The following is a 15,573-nucleotide window of genomic DNA, read 5'->3' on the forward strand; positions in this document are numbered from 1 at the left end:
GACAGAGTCTTTTTTTGTTTTGTTTTGTTTTTTCAAGACAGGGTTTCTCTGTGTAGCTTTTCGCCTTTCCTGGAACTCACTTTGTAGACTAGGCTGGCCTCGAACTCACAGAGATCCTCCTGCCTCTGCCTCCCGAGTGCTGGGATTAAAGGTGTGAGCCACCACCGCCCAGCGAGACAGGGTCTTACTATGTAGCCTGAGCTGTCTGGACCTTGATTTTTAGAGCAGGCTAATCCAGAACTCACAGAGATTCACCTACCTTTGCCTCCCTAGTGCTGGGATTAAAGGTGTGCGCCACCACTGCCTGGCTAATTGGGCTGTTTTAATAGACTTATTACAGTGGGTGGTTGAACCTGGGTTTTTGGGGCACAGGTTATGACCACTACGGCCAGTGGTAAATTTATAATCCCAGCACTGGGGAGGCAGAGACAAGGGGGCCCTGAGAGGGTAGTTACGCCTAAGCAATGAGCTCCAGGCCTGTAGAAGACCCTGTCTCAGAAACGAAAGGGAGGTGGGACTAGAAATGGCACCCACATGCACACGTGCACTTAACACACACACATGTGTACTGCACACATGTGTGCACTCAACACACACATGTGCACACTCAACACACACATGTGCACCTGCACACATGTGTGCACTCAGCATACACACGTGCACCTGCACACATGTGTGCACTCAGCATACACACGTGCACCTGCACACACATGTGCACTCAGCATATACACACGTGCACCTGCACACACGTGTGCACTCAATACGAGACACACACACACACACACACACACACACACACACACACACACACTGATGGTGTGCCAAGCAGACCAGAAGTCTAGTTAGCTTATTGGAGGACTGCTCTGGTTTCAGGGCGGGCTTGAAAGGGGTGAACAGGAATGGAGACAGAGACTCACAGAAGAGGAATGTTCTAGAAGAGGGACAGTTGGATGAATGGATTGCCTGGTGTGATGATGGAGAGGCAACGAGTGGATAACGAGAGAGTTAGTTTTGTTTTGTTTTTCTTTTTTCCCCCCCAAGACAGGGTTTCTCTGTGTAGCCCTGGCTATCCTGGAACTCACTCTGTAGACCAGGCTGGCCTCGAACTCAGACATAGAGCCCAGCCAGGGATATATAGGGAGACTTTGTCTCAAAAACCCAAGGGCAGAGTGCTCGCGTGGCATGCCCAGAGCTCGGGTTCCACCCCCTGTGCTGGCAAAGCACGAGGACACCAGGGAACTCGTTTCGAGAAGAAAGGAGAAGTCATGAGCTGGGGCGTCCGGCACGCGGAGAACTGAGAACACCGACCCGATTTTCAATCACGAGGCCCATGGTGGTTTCCTGAGAGTTTTCTCTGGCATGAATGGATGCGATTACATCACACTATTATCAAGTAAGGCACTTGAGTAAGGAACTCTGCACACAGCTTCTGGGTTTTTATCTTTGGTGGTGGTAAGGGTTGGACCCAGCGCTTCCTGTATGACATAGATAAGTGCTGGAGTGCTGGGCACTGGAGTTGTGACCACTGAACCACGTCCTCTCACTGGGGGATTCCAGGCGGGGCTCCACCCTGGCCACGCCCCCAGACCCTCACTGGGGGATTCTAGCTGGGGCTCCACCCTGGCCACGCCCTCAGCCTCTCTCTGGGGGATTCCAGGCGGGGCTCCACCCCATTGACCACGCTCCCAGCCCCTCACTGGGGGATTCTAGGTGGGTGCTGTACTGCTAACCCAATGTAATTTTTATTTTGAGATAGTGTTTTACTAAGTTGTTCAAACTAGCCTTGAATTCTTCATCCTTCTGCGTTGTCCTCCTGAGTAGCTGGGATGAGTGGATGCACCACAAGTCCTGGCTAGGACATGGCTCTTCTAAAGGTGCCCTAAAAGATCTTTTAGGTGGAGAGATCGTGTTCCTCATTGTTGCAGTGTGGACCAGACCAGTGGCTGGCGGTGTGGACTGTATCACCAAGGGCACTAAGTATGACTTCCTCTTTTGCCTGTTGACTCAAACCCGTGACAAATCGAACAGGCTTTGACTTCTGCTTCATTGGCATCATTGAAGCGTTTGTTTACATCTTCCCACCTGTGACCTCAGAGGCCAACAGAGCCCAAGGACACAGGAAGCGAAAGTGTCCTCCTGGGTCCCAGGGACTTCTCTGCGGGTCGTATATTGGGTTACGGGGTCTACTGCTGCTCAAGCTCACATCTCGTTCCTGAAGAAGCAGAGGAGAGGTCGGGAAAATGACTCAGTGGGTAAAGGGCTCACATTGTAGCATGAGGGCCTGAATGTGGATCCCGGAACAAAAGCTGGGTGTGGTGCGGTGCTGTGAGTCTGTAATCCCTGAGCTTGGGAGGTGCAGACAGGAGCATTTGGGGCTCAATGGCCCCAGGCTAGCAAAAGTCAGGCTCCTGGTTCACTCAGGCCCAGTCTCAAAATAGAAAGCTGGGCAGGCTGCCAAGCCCTTAATCCCAGCCTTTGGGAGGCAGAGGTAGGCAGATCTCTGAGTTCAAGGCCAGCCTGGTCTACAGAGTTCCAGGTTGGTCACGGCTGCATAATGAGACCCTGTGTTGAAAGAAAAAAGCACACAAAACAGAGTAAGGTAGAGAGTGACAGAGGAAGACATGTGAACCTCTGACCTCTGAGTAGGTGTGCATAGGTGAGCACACATGCACACTCACATGCACACACCACAGGCATATCAGACATTATATATATACACACATACACAAGGCATACACACACACACACACACACACACACACACACACACACACTAGACATGCACAGACATACACAGACACACACACACCAGACATTGCACACACAGACACACACAGACACCAGACATACACACACACACACACACACACACACACACACACACCAGACATTACACACAGACATACACAGACACACACAGACACCAGACATTACACACACACACACACACACACACACACACACTTTCAGTGGGGCACTGGAGCCCAGGCCCTCATGCAAACTAGAAAACTCTCTCCAATGAGTCCCGTCCCCAGCCATGAAACTATGTTCTGAAAACTTGTGTCAAAAACCATTCTTTTATTTTTCAATCAGGGTCTTGTGTAGCCCAGGCTGGCCTCTAGTACGCTACATTGTTGAGGATAACTTTGAACTCCTAACTCTCCTACCTCCAGAGCCCCACCACACTGGTTTATCTGGGGCTGGGGCTGGAATCCAGGGCTTCCTGCACTCGAGGCCATACACAGCACCAGCCCTTTAAACAGCCATTTCATGAAGAGATGAGAAGCCAGGCTCTAAGGAGCCTTCTCAGCTCATTAGAGGTTTGTAGTAGAGGAACCAGAGGCATGTGACAGGGAGGTCAGGCTTCCGGCACGCATTTAAGCCACAGTTGACAAGGACATTGGACCATGCCGTCATTCAGCAGAGAAGTGCTGAGAGGCCATTGTGCCTCAGCCTGCCTCCCACCCCACAAGCGCACAGGGCTGCTCCTTCCTCAGTCTCAGGGCCCAGGCAGCCCCATAGCTGCCCGGATAGAGTCACCGTGGAGTGGCTAGAGTTGGGCTGGAGGTCAGAGCATTGGGCCCGTAGGGCTGTTTCCATGAATAACGGGCTGGGAAGACGGCTCAGTGGTAGAGAGCTTGCTTGTGTAAGAGTGAGGGCTGTTTTCAGAAGTGACACATAAAGCCAGGCACTCGCTTGTGATTCCAGTCCTGGGCAAGCAGAGACAAGAGGACTCCTGAGGCCAGCCTGTTAGAGCTGTGAACTCCTGGTTCAGTGAGAGAGGCTGTCGCCTGAAGCATTATCCTAATTAGTCTTCTTAAATAAAACCCCAGAGTCAGACATTGAAGGTGAAAGCTGAAAGATCAGAGGAGCAGAGCAGCAGCCACCGGAGACTTCTTACCTCTGTGAAATCTCAGACCGGATGGGCCACCGAGATCCTGTCTCCACCTCCCTAGTGCTGGGATTAAAGGTTTGAGCTTCCCGTGTGCTGAGATCAAAGAAGGCATGAGATCCAAGTGCTGGGATCAAAGGTGTGAGACACCACCACCTGGCTTTGTTTCTCTCTCTCTCTCTCTCTCTCTCTCTCTCTCTCTCTCTCTCTCTCTCTCTCTCTCTCTCTCTCAGTTTTTCAAGACAGGGTTTCTCCAAGTAGCTTTGCACCTTTCCTGGATCTCCCTCTGTAGACCAGACTGCTTTAATCTCATGTAGCTCAAGGCGGCCTTGATCTCCTGATCTTCCTGCTTCCTCCTCCCAAGTGCTGAGATTAAAGGTGTGAGCCACCACTGCCTGGCCTCTAAGGTTAGCTAGTGGCCAGCTCCACCCTCTGACTCCAGGCAAGCTTTATTTGTCAGAACACAAACAAAATATCATACACCAGTCTCCATAATCAAGCTGGATCAGTGACAGCTGGGGTTGATCTTTGACCTTCACACACACACACACACACACACACACACACACACACACACACACAGAGAGAGAGAGAGAGAGAGAGAGAGAGAGAGAGAGAGAGAGAGAGAGAGATGGGGGAGAGGGAGAGATTTAATGGGATATTCCAGTGGTAACAAATCTTTCATCCTAGAACTCAAAAGGCTAAGGCAGAGGGAGAGTAAGAGAGAGGGAGAGGGGGAGGGAGGGGGGAGGGAGAGAGGAAGGGAGTGGGGTGGGGAAGGGAGAGGGAAAGGGAGGTGAGGGAGAGGGGGAGGGAGGAGGGAGGGAGAGGGGGAGAGGGGAGGGAGAGGGAGAGGGAGGAGGGAGGGAGAGGGGGAGAGGGGGAGAGGGGAGGGAGAGGGAGAGAGGGCTCCGCAGGAAACTGATGCGCTCAGTTCGATTCCTTGGACCTACATGGTACAAGAGACAACTGACCTGACAGTGAGCTGTCCCCTGACCCCACATATGTATAGTGACAATAGTGCACACACTCATGCAAGAGTCTGAGGCAGGAGGATTGATGTGAGTTTGGAGACAGCCTGGGCTACACAGTGAAACTTTGTTTCAGCAAAGACACATGATAATACAACGCCAGGAAACAATAAAACTAAAACATCAACATCAAAGACTTTATGAGCTTTACCTTGACAAACTGTGGACTTGGGGAACCTGTGGTCTCATGTGCTCAGTTCTCCCTTGGTCTCTGGAGACAGGGTCTCATGCAGCCGAGGCTGGCCTGGAAGTAACTCCTGACCCTCCTGCTGCCCTCTGGGATGATGGGGTGCACCACAGTGCCCGGTTTGTGAGTGCTGGGGAAGAAACCCAGGGCCTTGAGCATGCTAGGCGAGTCTGTCAACCAGGGCCGTCCACCGCTCCGGTGGTGTGGGGGGGCCCTTCCCCTTTTCATGGTCAAATGATGGTTCACTGTGCAGATGGGCAATGGCTCACCTTTCCTTCCCCAGAGGATGAACATGGGGTTGTTCCCAGGTTTTGCCTGTGAATGAATGCTGTAACCGTCTCTCACAAGTATCTTCCTAGACATACCCATTTCCTCCAAGGCAGGAATTTTTTCAAAAAATTTAATTTTTATTTTTTGGCTTTTTGAGACAGGATTTCACTGTGTAACAGCCCTGGCTGTCCCAGAACTTGCTTTGTAGACCAGGCTGGCCTTGAACTCACAGAGATCTGCCTGCCTCTGCCTCTTGAGTACTGGGATTAAAAGTATGCACCATTGCCCACCTTAAGTTTTGGTTTTTGGTATAAGATCTTTTTGTAGCTCAGTCTGGCTTCGAGCTTGAAGCAATCCTCCTGCCTCAGCCTTCCAGATATTGGGCAAGTGAAATCATTGGCTCAATATTGGTACATGCTTAATTTTCTAAGATTAAAACTATGAATTTTTTCCCTTTCTTTTTGTTTTTACAAACTGTGATTTATTTTTTAAGGTTGCTTACATTTGTTTTTCTTACTTAATTAAAATATTTACTTACTGAATGAGAATTTTGTACATGAATATAAAGTGTTTTGATAAAAATCCATCTCCTAAACCAGACACAGTGGCACACACCTTTAATCCCAGCCAGGGCTACATTGAGAAACCCTGTCTCAAAAAAGGCAAAAAGTAAAACCATCTCCTAGTGAACAGTAGTTTTCTTTTTAAGAATTAAGAAACAGACAACTTGGGACTGGAGAGACAGCTCAGTAGTTAAATCATTGGCTACTCTTGCTGGGCACCCAAGTTTGGGTCCCAGTGCTCATGCATTGGCTCACAGCAGCCTGTAACTCCAGCTCCAGTGTGTCCAATGCCCTCTTCTGTCCCCCATGAGTATTACACCCACACATGCACATACCCCCACATAGATAAACATATACACATTAATGAAAGTAATATAAATCCTAAAAGTTAATCAGAAACTAAAACACTTGTATACATTTGTGACTCCCATGGCCTCAAATGCCATCATTATTATGCAACAACAAAGTGAACCTATATATTGTTATTAAAGTTTTTATTGTGATGAAATTCATGCAACGTAACATTTCCCATGTTTTCTGTTTTTTTTTTTGTTTGTTTTCATTGTTATTTTGAGGCTCAGTTTCATGTTTTCCAGGCTGGTCTTGAACTGGCTATGGAACCAAAGATGAGTTTGAATTCCCGACCCTTGTGTCTGTACCTCCTCATTGCTGGAATGATGGGTACCTGCCGCCAGGCCTGACTTCAACATTTCCCATCACCATCATTTTTTTGCTTTAGCATTTGAGACAGGGACTCAGGCACACCAGGCTAGTCTCCAGACCCTTGATCCCTCTGTCTCAGCATCCTCAGTGCTACCTGAATCATTTACAGGTTTTTTTTTATTATTTTTTTTTATTTTTTATTTTTCGAGACAGGGTTTCTCTGTGTAGTTTTGCACCTTTCCTGGGACTCACTTGGTAGCCCAGGCTGGCCTCGAACTCACAGAGATCCGCCTGGCTCTGCCTCCCGAGTGCTGGGATTAAAGGCGTGTGCCACCACCGCCCGTCCATTTACAGGTTTTTAAGTTACATGTTTGTTTCTTTTGTGTGTTCACACACACCTCTACAGTGTTCACGGAGGTCAGAGGACAACTTCCACAAGTTGCCTCTCTCCTACCATGTGGGTCCCAGAGATCGAACTCAGGTTGTCAGCCTTGGCAGCAAGCACCTTTCCCAGGCAAGCCCTCTTGCTGGCCCCACCTTAATACTTTCTATAGTGTTCGGCTCTGTTCAGCGGTACTGTGCTGTAGTCCTTCACCCATCTGCCACCGCAACTACCGCCTTTAGACCTTCCGATTGTGCTGTGTTTGGGGGTGCGTGCCTGTCATTCCAGCTCTGGGAAGATGGAGGACAGGGAATCAGGAATTCAGGGTCATCTTTGGCTCTGGAGTGAATTTGAGCCCTGCCTGAACTATATGAGACCCTGCCTCAAAAGCTGACACTCCTCCTTTCAGGATGTATTTTTGGGGGACGTGGATTAGGGACCATGAAGGTCTAAGACTGACTTTTTTAAAAAATCAACTTATTTATTTGTATTTTATGTACATCGGTGTTTTGTCCACATGTATGTCTGTGTGAGGGTGTCAAGTCCCCTGGAACTGGAGTTACAGACAGTTATGAGCTGCCATGTGGGTGCTGGGAATTGAACCCAGGTCCTCTGGAAGAACAGCCAGTGCTCTTAACCCCTGAGCCATCTCTCCAGCCCTAAGACTGGACGTCTGATGGATCTTTCTCTTTCTTTCTTGTCTCTGTTGCAGCCCCACCCCCCAAACCAAGCTTAAGATGCAATGGGAGGAAGAGGCCTTTGTGATCCCCAGCGTGGTCAAGGAGGGCCCGGGATGGTCAGTGTTTCATCCTGTGAGGGGGTGGTTGTGATCCCCAGTGTGGTCAAGGAGGCTCGGGATGGTCAGTGTTTCATCCTGTGAGGGGGTGGTCTGGAGAACTTCTGTCTCTGACATCACTTGAGGGGACCAATCTGAGGGGCTAGCATGACGACCTCGGTTCAAATCCCCAGCACCCATCTAAAAAGCTGGGATGGCTGCAGGTGCCTGGAGAGTCGAAGACCGGCCGCTGAGAGCTCACTGAGGCCGACGTAGCTGACTCGGCGGCTCCTGCTTCTTGGAGAAAACATGTCTGGAGGCAACAAGACACAGCTGAAGAGTAAGATACCTGACTCCGCTCCCATCTCCATGTGAGGGTGCATGGGCACACCTACACACACACAGAGACTGACATACACTCACATTCACATACACACTCCCACATGCATACTCTCACATATATATGCACTTATATACTCACTCATCTACATAAGTGTGCTCACACACATGCACTCATATATATGCACTCACACTCGTGTGTGTGTGTGTGTGTGTGTGTATATGTATATACACACTCACATATACTCAGTAACACACACACACACACACACACACACACACACACACACACACACACACGAGTTCAGAAGTAAAGTGAGCCATCAAGAGTGTTAATGAAGGCCGGGCGGTGGTGGCGCACGCCTTTAATCCCAGCACTCGGGAGGCAGAGGCAGGCGGATCTCTGTGAGTTCGAGGCCAGCCTGGGCTACCAAGTGAGCTCCAGGAAAAGGCGCAAAGCTACACAGAGAAACCCTGTCTCGAAAAACCAAAAAAAAAAAAAAAAAAAAAAAAAAAAAAAAAAAAAAAAAAAAAAAAAGAGTGTTAATGAAAGCGGTGGGCTGGGGTGATGACTCCGGAGTTAACAGCACCAGAGTCCAGATCCAGCCACATGTAACAAGCTGGGCATCCTGCAAACATCTGTAACACCAGCTCTGAGGCTGCCCAGATGTGAGTCCCAGGTTCAGTAGAGACCCTGCCTCAAAGGAACAATGTGGAGAGTGACAGAGGGGCCGCTCCATGCATAGTCCCGGCCCAGCCCCGTGGTGGATTTTGACTGTTATCCTGACTTGCATAGAGGGCACTTAAGAAACAGGTTCTGGAGAAGGCTGGAGTGTGTGCTCAGCGTTCTGAACCGGGAAAGACGCCCTGGTGGCACTGGTCCCGCAGGAAGGAAAAAGAGGAAGAAAGGGAAAGTTCACAGATGCACATGCCCAAGCCCCGTTGAATTTGCCCGTGTGAGTGAAACTGTGAGTGTGTGTGCGTGCAAATGTATGTATGTGAGTGTATGAGTTCATGTGTGAGTGTGTGTGTGCTTGTATGAGTGTGTGAGTGCAGGTGTCTGAGTGTGTGAGAGCCTGTGAGTATGTGCGAATGTGTGAGTGTGAATGTGAGCGCATGTGAGTGTGTGAGTTCAGGTGTTTGAGTGTGAGTAGGTGTGAGTGCCTGTGACTGTGAGTGCCTGTGTAAAGTAGGTGTGAGGAGTGTGAGTGTATAGGTGTGCATCATCCTGTGGCAGTTAGGGGAGCTTTGGGTGTCCACCCCCACTTTCCACATAGTTTGAGTCAGGGCTTCTGTTTGTTGTTGGCACACCAGGCAGGCTCACCCGGAGCACCCCCAGATTCCCATGTCACCACAGGATGACTGAGATGTGCTCTCTGTGTGTGCCTGCTGGGACTCTGACAGCAAGTGCATTATCCACTGAAAAGCGCTTTCCGCTCCCAAGCCAGAGAACGTGTATTTTTTAGCACTTGCCTATGGACATACGACTCCAGGGTCTTCAGCCTTTGAGCGTGGACTGGTTTCCCCACGTTCCTCATGGAGCTTTCTAGGTGTCGTGTTCCAGACTGGGGTTGTGCTGTCCATGCCCTGCTTGTTTGGAGACTCCTCCATGGGTGGTGGTGGCGGTGGCGGCGGCGGCGCACGCCTTTAATCCTATCACAGAGGCAGAGGCAGGCGGATCTCTATGAGCTCAAGGCCAGCCTGGTCTACAGAGCGAGTTCCAGGACAGCCAGGGCTGCACAGTGAGACTCTGTATGAAATAAATACATTGTATACATGTGTGACATTCATGCATGTATCAATACATGTATCAATAAATGAGCAAAGCCATGCCGCATTTCTCATTTCCGTGACAGACAGCGTGAGAGCACACTCATGCTGCCAGCCCTAGGACTCCACAGAGCCTCAGAAGCAGAAGCAGCTCCGTGGAGTGCTGGGAGGGTCACCAGTGACTCACAGATCTGGATAGGGAGGAAGCTGGCTTAGGATGATGTCCAGACTGCAGCCAGGCAAGCATCAGGGGCCACTGTGAGTCATGACTGAGTTTTCTGCCCCAGAGACAGAGACCGCCCAGAGCCTGTCCTGCATTCCGTGGCTAGCCATTGTGTAACTTACTTGTCCACTTCCTGTGTGGCATACCTGACAAGAGCAGCGTGAGGAAGAAATAGTTTAATTAGAACATAGTTTGGCACCTCAGAGCTGCAGTGTAGTATTTTGTTTGTGTTCTGACAAATAAAGCCTGCCTGGAGATCAGGGGGAAAGTTTTTGGAGGCTGGCTACCCTGTTTCTTTCGTCTTTCAGTTTCACTCTAATATCCGATTTCGGGTTTTTATTTAATAAGACTAATTAGGATTGCACTTCATCTGGCATCCGACTTTTAGGGCACAAATTCAGGAAAAAGCCACATGACTGTGGCTTTGCAGCCACAGGCACACACCAGAGCTGCACCCCGGGGACTCCCTCCAGAGCCTCTGAGCCCGAGTTTGGGATTTTTTTCTGTTGCAATCTCTCTATAGCAAACTCCACAGGCTCTTGGGCTCCAAACGCCATGGGAGTTAGCGGCTTTTGCACGTCCCTGGGTGCAGCCAGCTGGCTCTCTGGCTTCTTCTCTCCCGGTGGATTGTGGGCCTTCCCTGGACCCCCTCCTCGGGCTGCTGCTGCACTAGGTAGCTGCCTTGACACCTGCTCGGGCATCTACTGTTCTATGCAGCAGCAGTCAGCCTCACAGTTCATAGTCATCTTTACCGTCATCGTCAGCAGATTTGGTGAGACAGTCGGGAATTCTTAAATGGGGAATTAGTTAAAAAAAGAGAGTTTTTCTCCACGTTAAAAAATGGGAAGCACTATTATGATGGAGGGAGTTACTCTTCTGTATGATTATGCACTTCGAAGTTTAAGAACAGAACAATTAAATGAGGGGACAATCAACTGAACCGGGATTGACATAATGTTAATTATCATTTTGATAACTCATTATTGGTTTGATAATTCTTGGTGTATCTCTGAAAAAGTTGGTTGATATGAGTGCCAAGATACAGACCTTAGAAAAGCTTATTAAAACAGATCATAGAGATATTCAGACCCAAAGGAATTTAAAAGAGAACCAACCCCATCATTATATTATAAAATTAGAGAGGAACAGCCCAAGGTTTTCAAACAACCAACCTTAATTTATATAGTCTCCTTATGGGAACAATTGCCAAATGACAAGGCTGTGTAAGAGCTGAATGGATTCCTGTGGAAATGATAGATTTGAGGAGATTTAAGGAAGTGATAGCCTCACATGGCATGCATTCACTTTCGTGAAGCAGGTGTTAAATTCATGGTCAACTAGTAACAGAATTGTCCCACAAGACTGGAGAGAGTTGGCTACAGCAGTATTGGAGCTTGATCCCCAATTATAGTGAAGGACTTGGTGGAAAGATGAGGCTAAGACCATTGAACAATGAAGTAGGGCCAGAGGTATGGAAATCTCCCAAGACCAACTTCTTGGAGAGGGTGATTATGCTGATGTACAAAAACAGTCTGGATATGATGACCACACCCTGGCTCTATGCCGTGCAGCAGCTTTGAATGCTTGGGACAGAACTGAAGAAGCTGGAAAGGGAACTGAGTCATTTGCTACGGTTATACAGGGTCCAAAAGAAAGCTTCTGGCAAAGATTGACTTCAGCAGTAATAGAATGATACCGAATTCAGAAGGTAGACAAATAATAATTGAATCTCTGGCTTTTGAAAATGCTGATTCACAATGCAAAAGAATAATTAGGCTTTTACCTTTATTTTATTTTTTTTCCAGAGCTGAGGACCAAACCTAGGGCCTTGTGCTTGCTAGGCAAGCGCTCTACCACTGAGCTAAATCCCCAACCCTGTAATTATGCTTTTAAAGGCAAGATCAGTACTCATAGAAGAATGGATCCCAGATACAATTAATATTGAATCTCATAACCATGATGATGCTTGGATAGGAGAGGTGATTTCCAGAGACTTAAAGAAAAATCAAAACATTATGTGTTTTACAGTCCCCCGGGGGCGGGGAGGTTTCTCTGTTTAGCTTTGGAGCCTATCCTGGAACTCACTCTGTAGACCAGGCTGGCCTCGAACTCACAGAGATCTTCCTGGCTCTGCCTCCCAAGTGCTGGGATTAAAGGTGTGTGCCTTTAATGAAGTGTTTTAATTGTAGCAAACAAGGTCACCTAAAAAGGGATTGTAGACAGGCAGTTCCTAGAAACAATGTTTTTTTTTCTTTTAATAATCCAAACAAAAGGCCCCTCCCTTCTGGAGTATGCAGAAGATGTAGCAAAGGCAGACATTGGACTAATGAATGCAGATCAACAAGGGACAAACAGGGTAACCCTTTGCTGTTGGGAAATGCCCTGGGGGGGGCCTCTTGCAGGCCCCCATGTCAAATTTGGTTCAGTCATTCATCATGGGGGAAACTCTTCCCTGGAGCAACTAAAAAATTAGATTTGAACAAGAGAGACCTCTTGATTAAAAAAGGTGATAGTTCACCAACCAGCACAACCATTCAATCTAAACTAACTTAGAAGACTAACAAATGCCTTTCATTTGATCAGATATAACTTGCCAAAAGGGAAACTCCCCAAGTTAGGGTCGGGGCAGGGTTTTGTTTTTGTCTTTCCAGGAAAATAAAAACAACCACCTTGAGGAATTTAAAGACCTTTGGACAAATAAGCAGCCAAAGAAGAGGGAGAACTATCTGGGAAAAAATTACTAAGAAAAGGAATAATCTGACCTAATTCGATCGATTTCTGACATCTCCAAAAAGATGAAGGGATCCCACAATGATAATTCCACCTTCCACCTGAACTATGGTAACACCACTAAGCTGACAAACAAAGATCAGCTTTGGACTACAAACTGCTCAGGACAATTTCAAAGTGGCTGGATGAGATGATCCACCCTCACAGATTACTCTAGTGAGGACTTGAGACAAGCCCTGCACTTCCCCGTAACACAGAGAGTGGACAACAAATGATACAGCTAGCTCTCCCACGACTTGATAATTATCCCAGTGTTTTTTTCAGGGTCCTCTAAAGATGCCATCACCCCCAAACAGCAAGAAGTAATTTTAAGAACATAATGTCCACATTCCCAAGAGGTGGAGTGGGTGGTTTTTGGTCATTCAGTGGGTTATGGATAATTGTCATCATTTAGGGGGGTTGGTTACAAGCTGTTATTGGTAATGGTCAGGAAAAAGCTGAACGAAGGAGATTAGATTCAGGGATCTTGTTCTAAAAAGAAAAAAAGGGGATATAGAAATAGGATAAAAGGGTAGATTATTGAATCTACTTTTAGACCAAAAAAGCAACTACTAGTTTTGAATATTTTACATTGGCTTAGATTTTTTTTGTATTGATACAAATTTGAGGTTATTTTGTTATACTGTATATATGTTATAGAAATGATAGGATAAAAAGGTAGATTATTGGCTGGGCGGTGGTGGCGCACGCTTTTAATCCCAGCACTCAGGAGGTAGAGGCAGGCGGATCTCTGTGAGTTTGAGGCCAGCCTGGGCTACAGAGTGAGACCCAGGAAAGGTGCAAAAGCTACACAGAGAAACCTTGTCTCAGAAAACCAAAAAAAAAAAAAAAAAAAAAAAAGGTAGATTATTGAATCTTTTAGATCAAAAAAGAAACTACTAGTTTTAAATATTTTACATTGATAGGGATTTTTGCATATTGATACAAATTTAAGGTTATTTTTGTTAGAACATACTGTACATACATTGCTACTCTTCTTCAAGGAATTGTACTTATTTAGCTCAGCTAATAATGTAATGCAAATTTCTAGTCTATGGTGATATTTTATTTGTATTAAAATGTTATTTGTATGTTAATAAATAAAGTTGCCTGGGGGTCAGAGCTATTAGCAAACCATAGGAAAGCCGGGCGGTGGTGGCTTAAGCTTGTAATCCTAGCACTTGGTAGGCAGAGCTAGGTAAGTCACTGTGTGTTCAGGGATACAGCCAGCATTGGATATACACGCCTTTAATCTCAATACCAACCATAGAAAACCTGGAGGTCTATACAGACAGGCCGTGACGAGGCAGTCATGTGGTTGGGTTTACAACCAATGAGAAGGCAGAACAGAAACTCTATATAAAGACTTTAACACAGGAAGTAGCTCTGGTTCGGAGAGGCAGGACCACCGCAGGAGGAAGGGTAAGGTTTTAGCTCTTAGCTCTGACCTCTTGGCTTTCTTCTTTGCATTGGTTCTGTGTTTCTTATTTAATAAGACGGTTGGTTACATCTACACTAGTCCTTGAAAGTTATTATTATAAACTATTTAGGATAATAAAGAAATGCAGGTTAATAGTCCCCTATTACAGTCAAACTTGTAGTCATGTTAGGTATGTTTTCAAGGTCAAAGTGAGATATTTTTTAGATAAACAGGTCATCTTCAAACACTTCAGAGATCTACAGAATATGCCATTTAAGATGTTTTAGTAGCAAGGTTCTTCTTTTTTTTAATATTTATTTATTATGTATACAGTATTCTGCCTGCATGTATGCCTGCAGGCCAGAAGAGGGCGCCAGATCTCATTACAGATGGTTGTGAGCCACCATGTGGTTGCTGGGAATTGAACTCAGGACCTCTGGAAGAGCAGCCAATGCTCTTAACCTCTGAGCCATCTCTCTAGCCCCTCTTTTTTTTTTTTTTTTTTTTATGATGACATTGAGACATGTCTGCTCCTGGCAGCAACAATCTTCAGAGAAGATGATGGGCATCAAAGAAATTCCATATAGAGTTTATTTCCTTTGTGGTAAAGTTAGCCACTGGGCAAGAAACTGCCCTTGCTTTGACTGCTGACAGTATGCTGTACAAAATGGACAAGCAGGACACAAAAGAAAGTGACTGCAGAACTTTGCCAATAAAATGTGGGACAGTCCTTCAAAAGTCCTGCCTCACAGATGAGTCTGTAGATATACTAGGCCTGCAGGCCAAAGATGGATTTCCCCAGCACTGCAGAGAAACCATGGGTGACTGACTGTTCAGGCAGCTGGCTGTTTCTATCACTTCTTATTTTTGGAAGTTGTTTGTTCTACACTTCCTGTTTACTCAGGTAATATTATATTCTTCTCAGGTCTCTGATGGAGTTGAAGACTTTATAGTTATAGTTTTCCTTTTTAACAGATTCAGAAAAGAAAATCACTAAAGAGATGTAAAGTGTGTAAGTTTGAGAGACATAAAAAGATAGTTTTGGGTTGGTAATGCAAGTTAGGATAGAAGGTGAATTAGGTACAAAACTTTGGATTCACAAAGATAGGATAGATATGGAGTATTTTCTCTGAATTTGTCAAATGCTAGTGGACTAGACATTGTTAATGTAATTATTGCCTGTATATATTGTATATAGTTATTGTACTTATTGTATATAGTTTTCTATGTTAAAGTCTTCGCTCTTTGTTTAGATAAAAAGGAGGAAATGTTGTGTGTGATATTTTGTT

This window comes from Peromyscus maniculatus, chromosome 22, assembly GCF_049852395.1.
Source record: "Peromyscus maniculatus bairdii isolate BWxNUB_F1_BW_parent chromosome 22, HU_Pman_BW_mat_3.1, whole genome shotgun sequence".
Classification (NCBI taxonomy): Eukaryota; Metazoa; Chordata; class Mammalia; order Rodentia; family Cricetidae; genus Peromyscus; species Peromyscus maniculatus.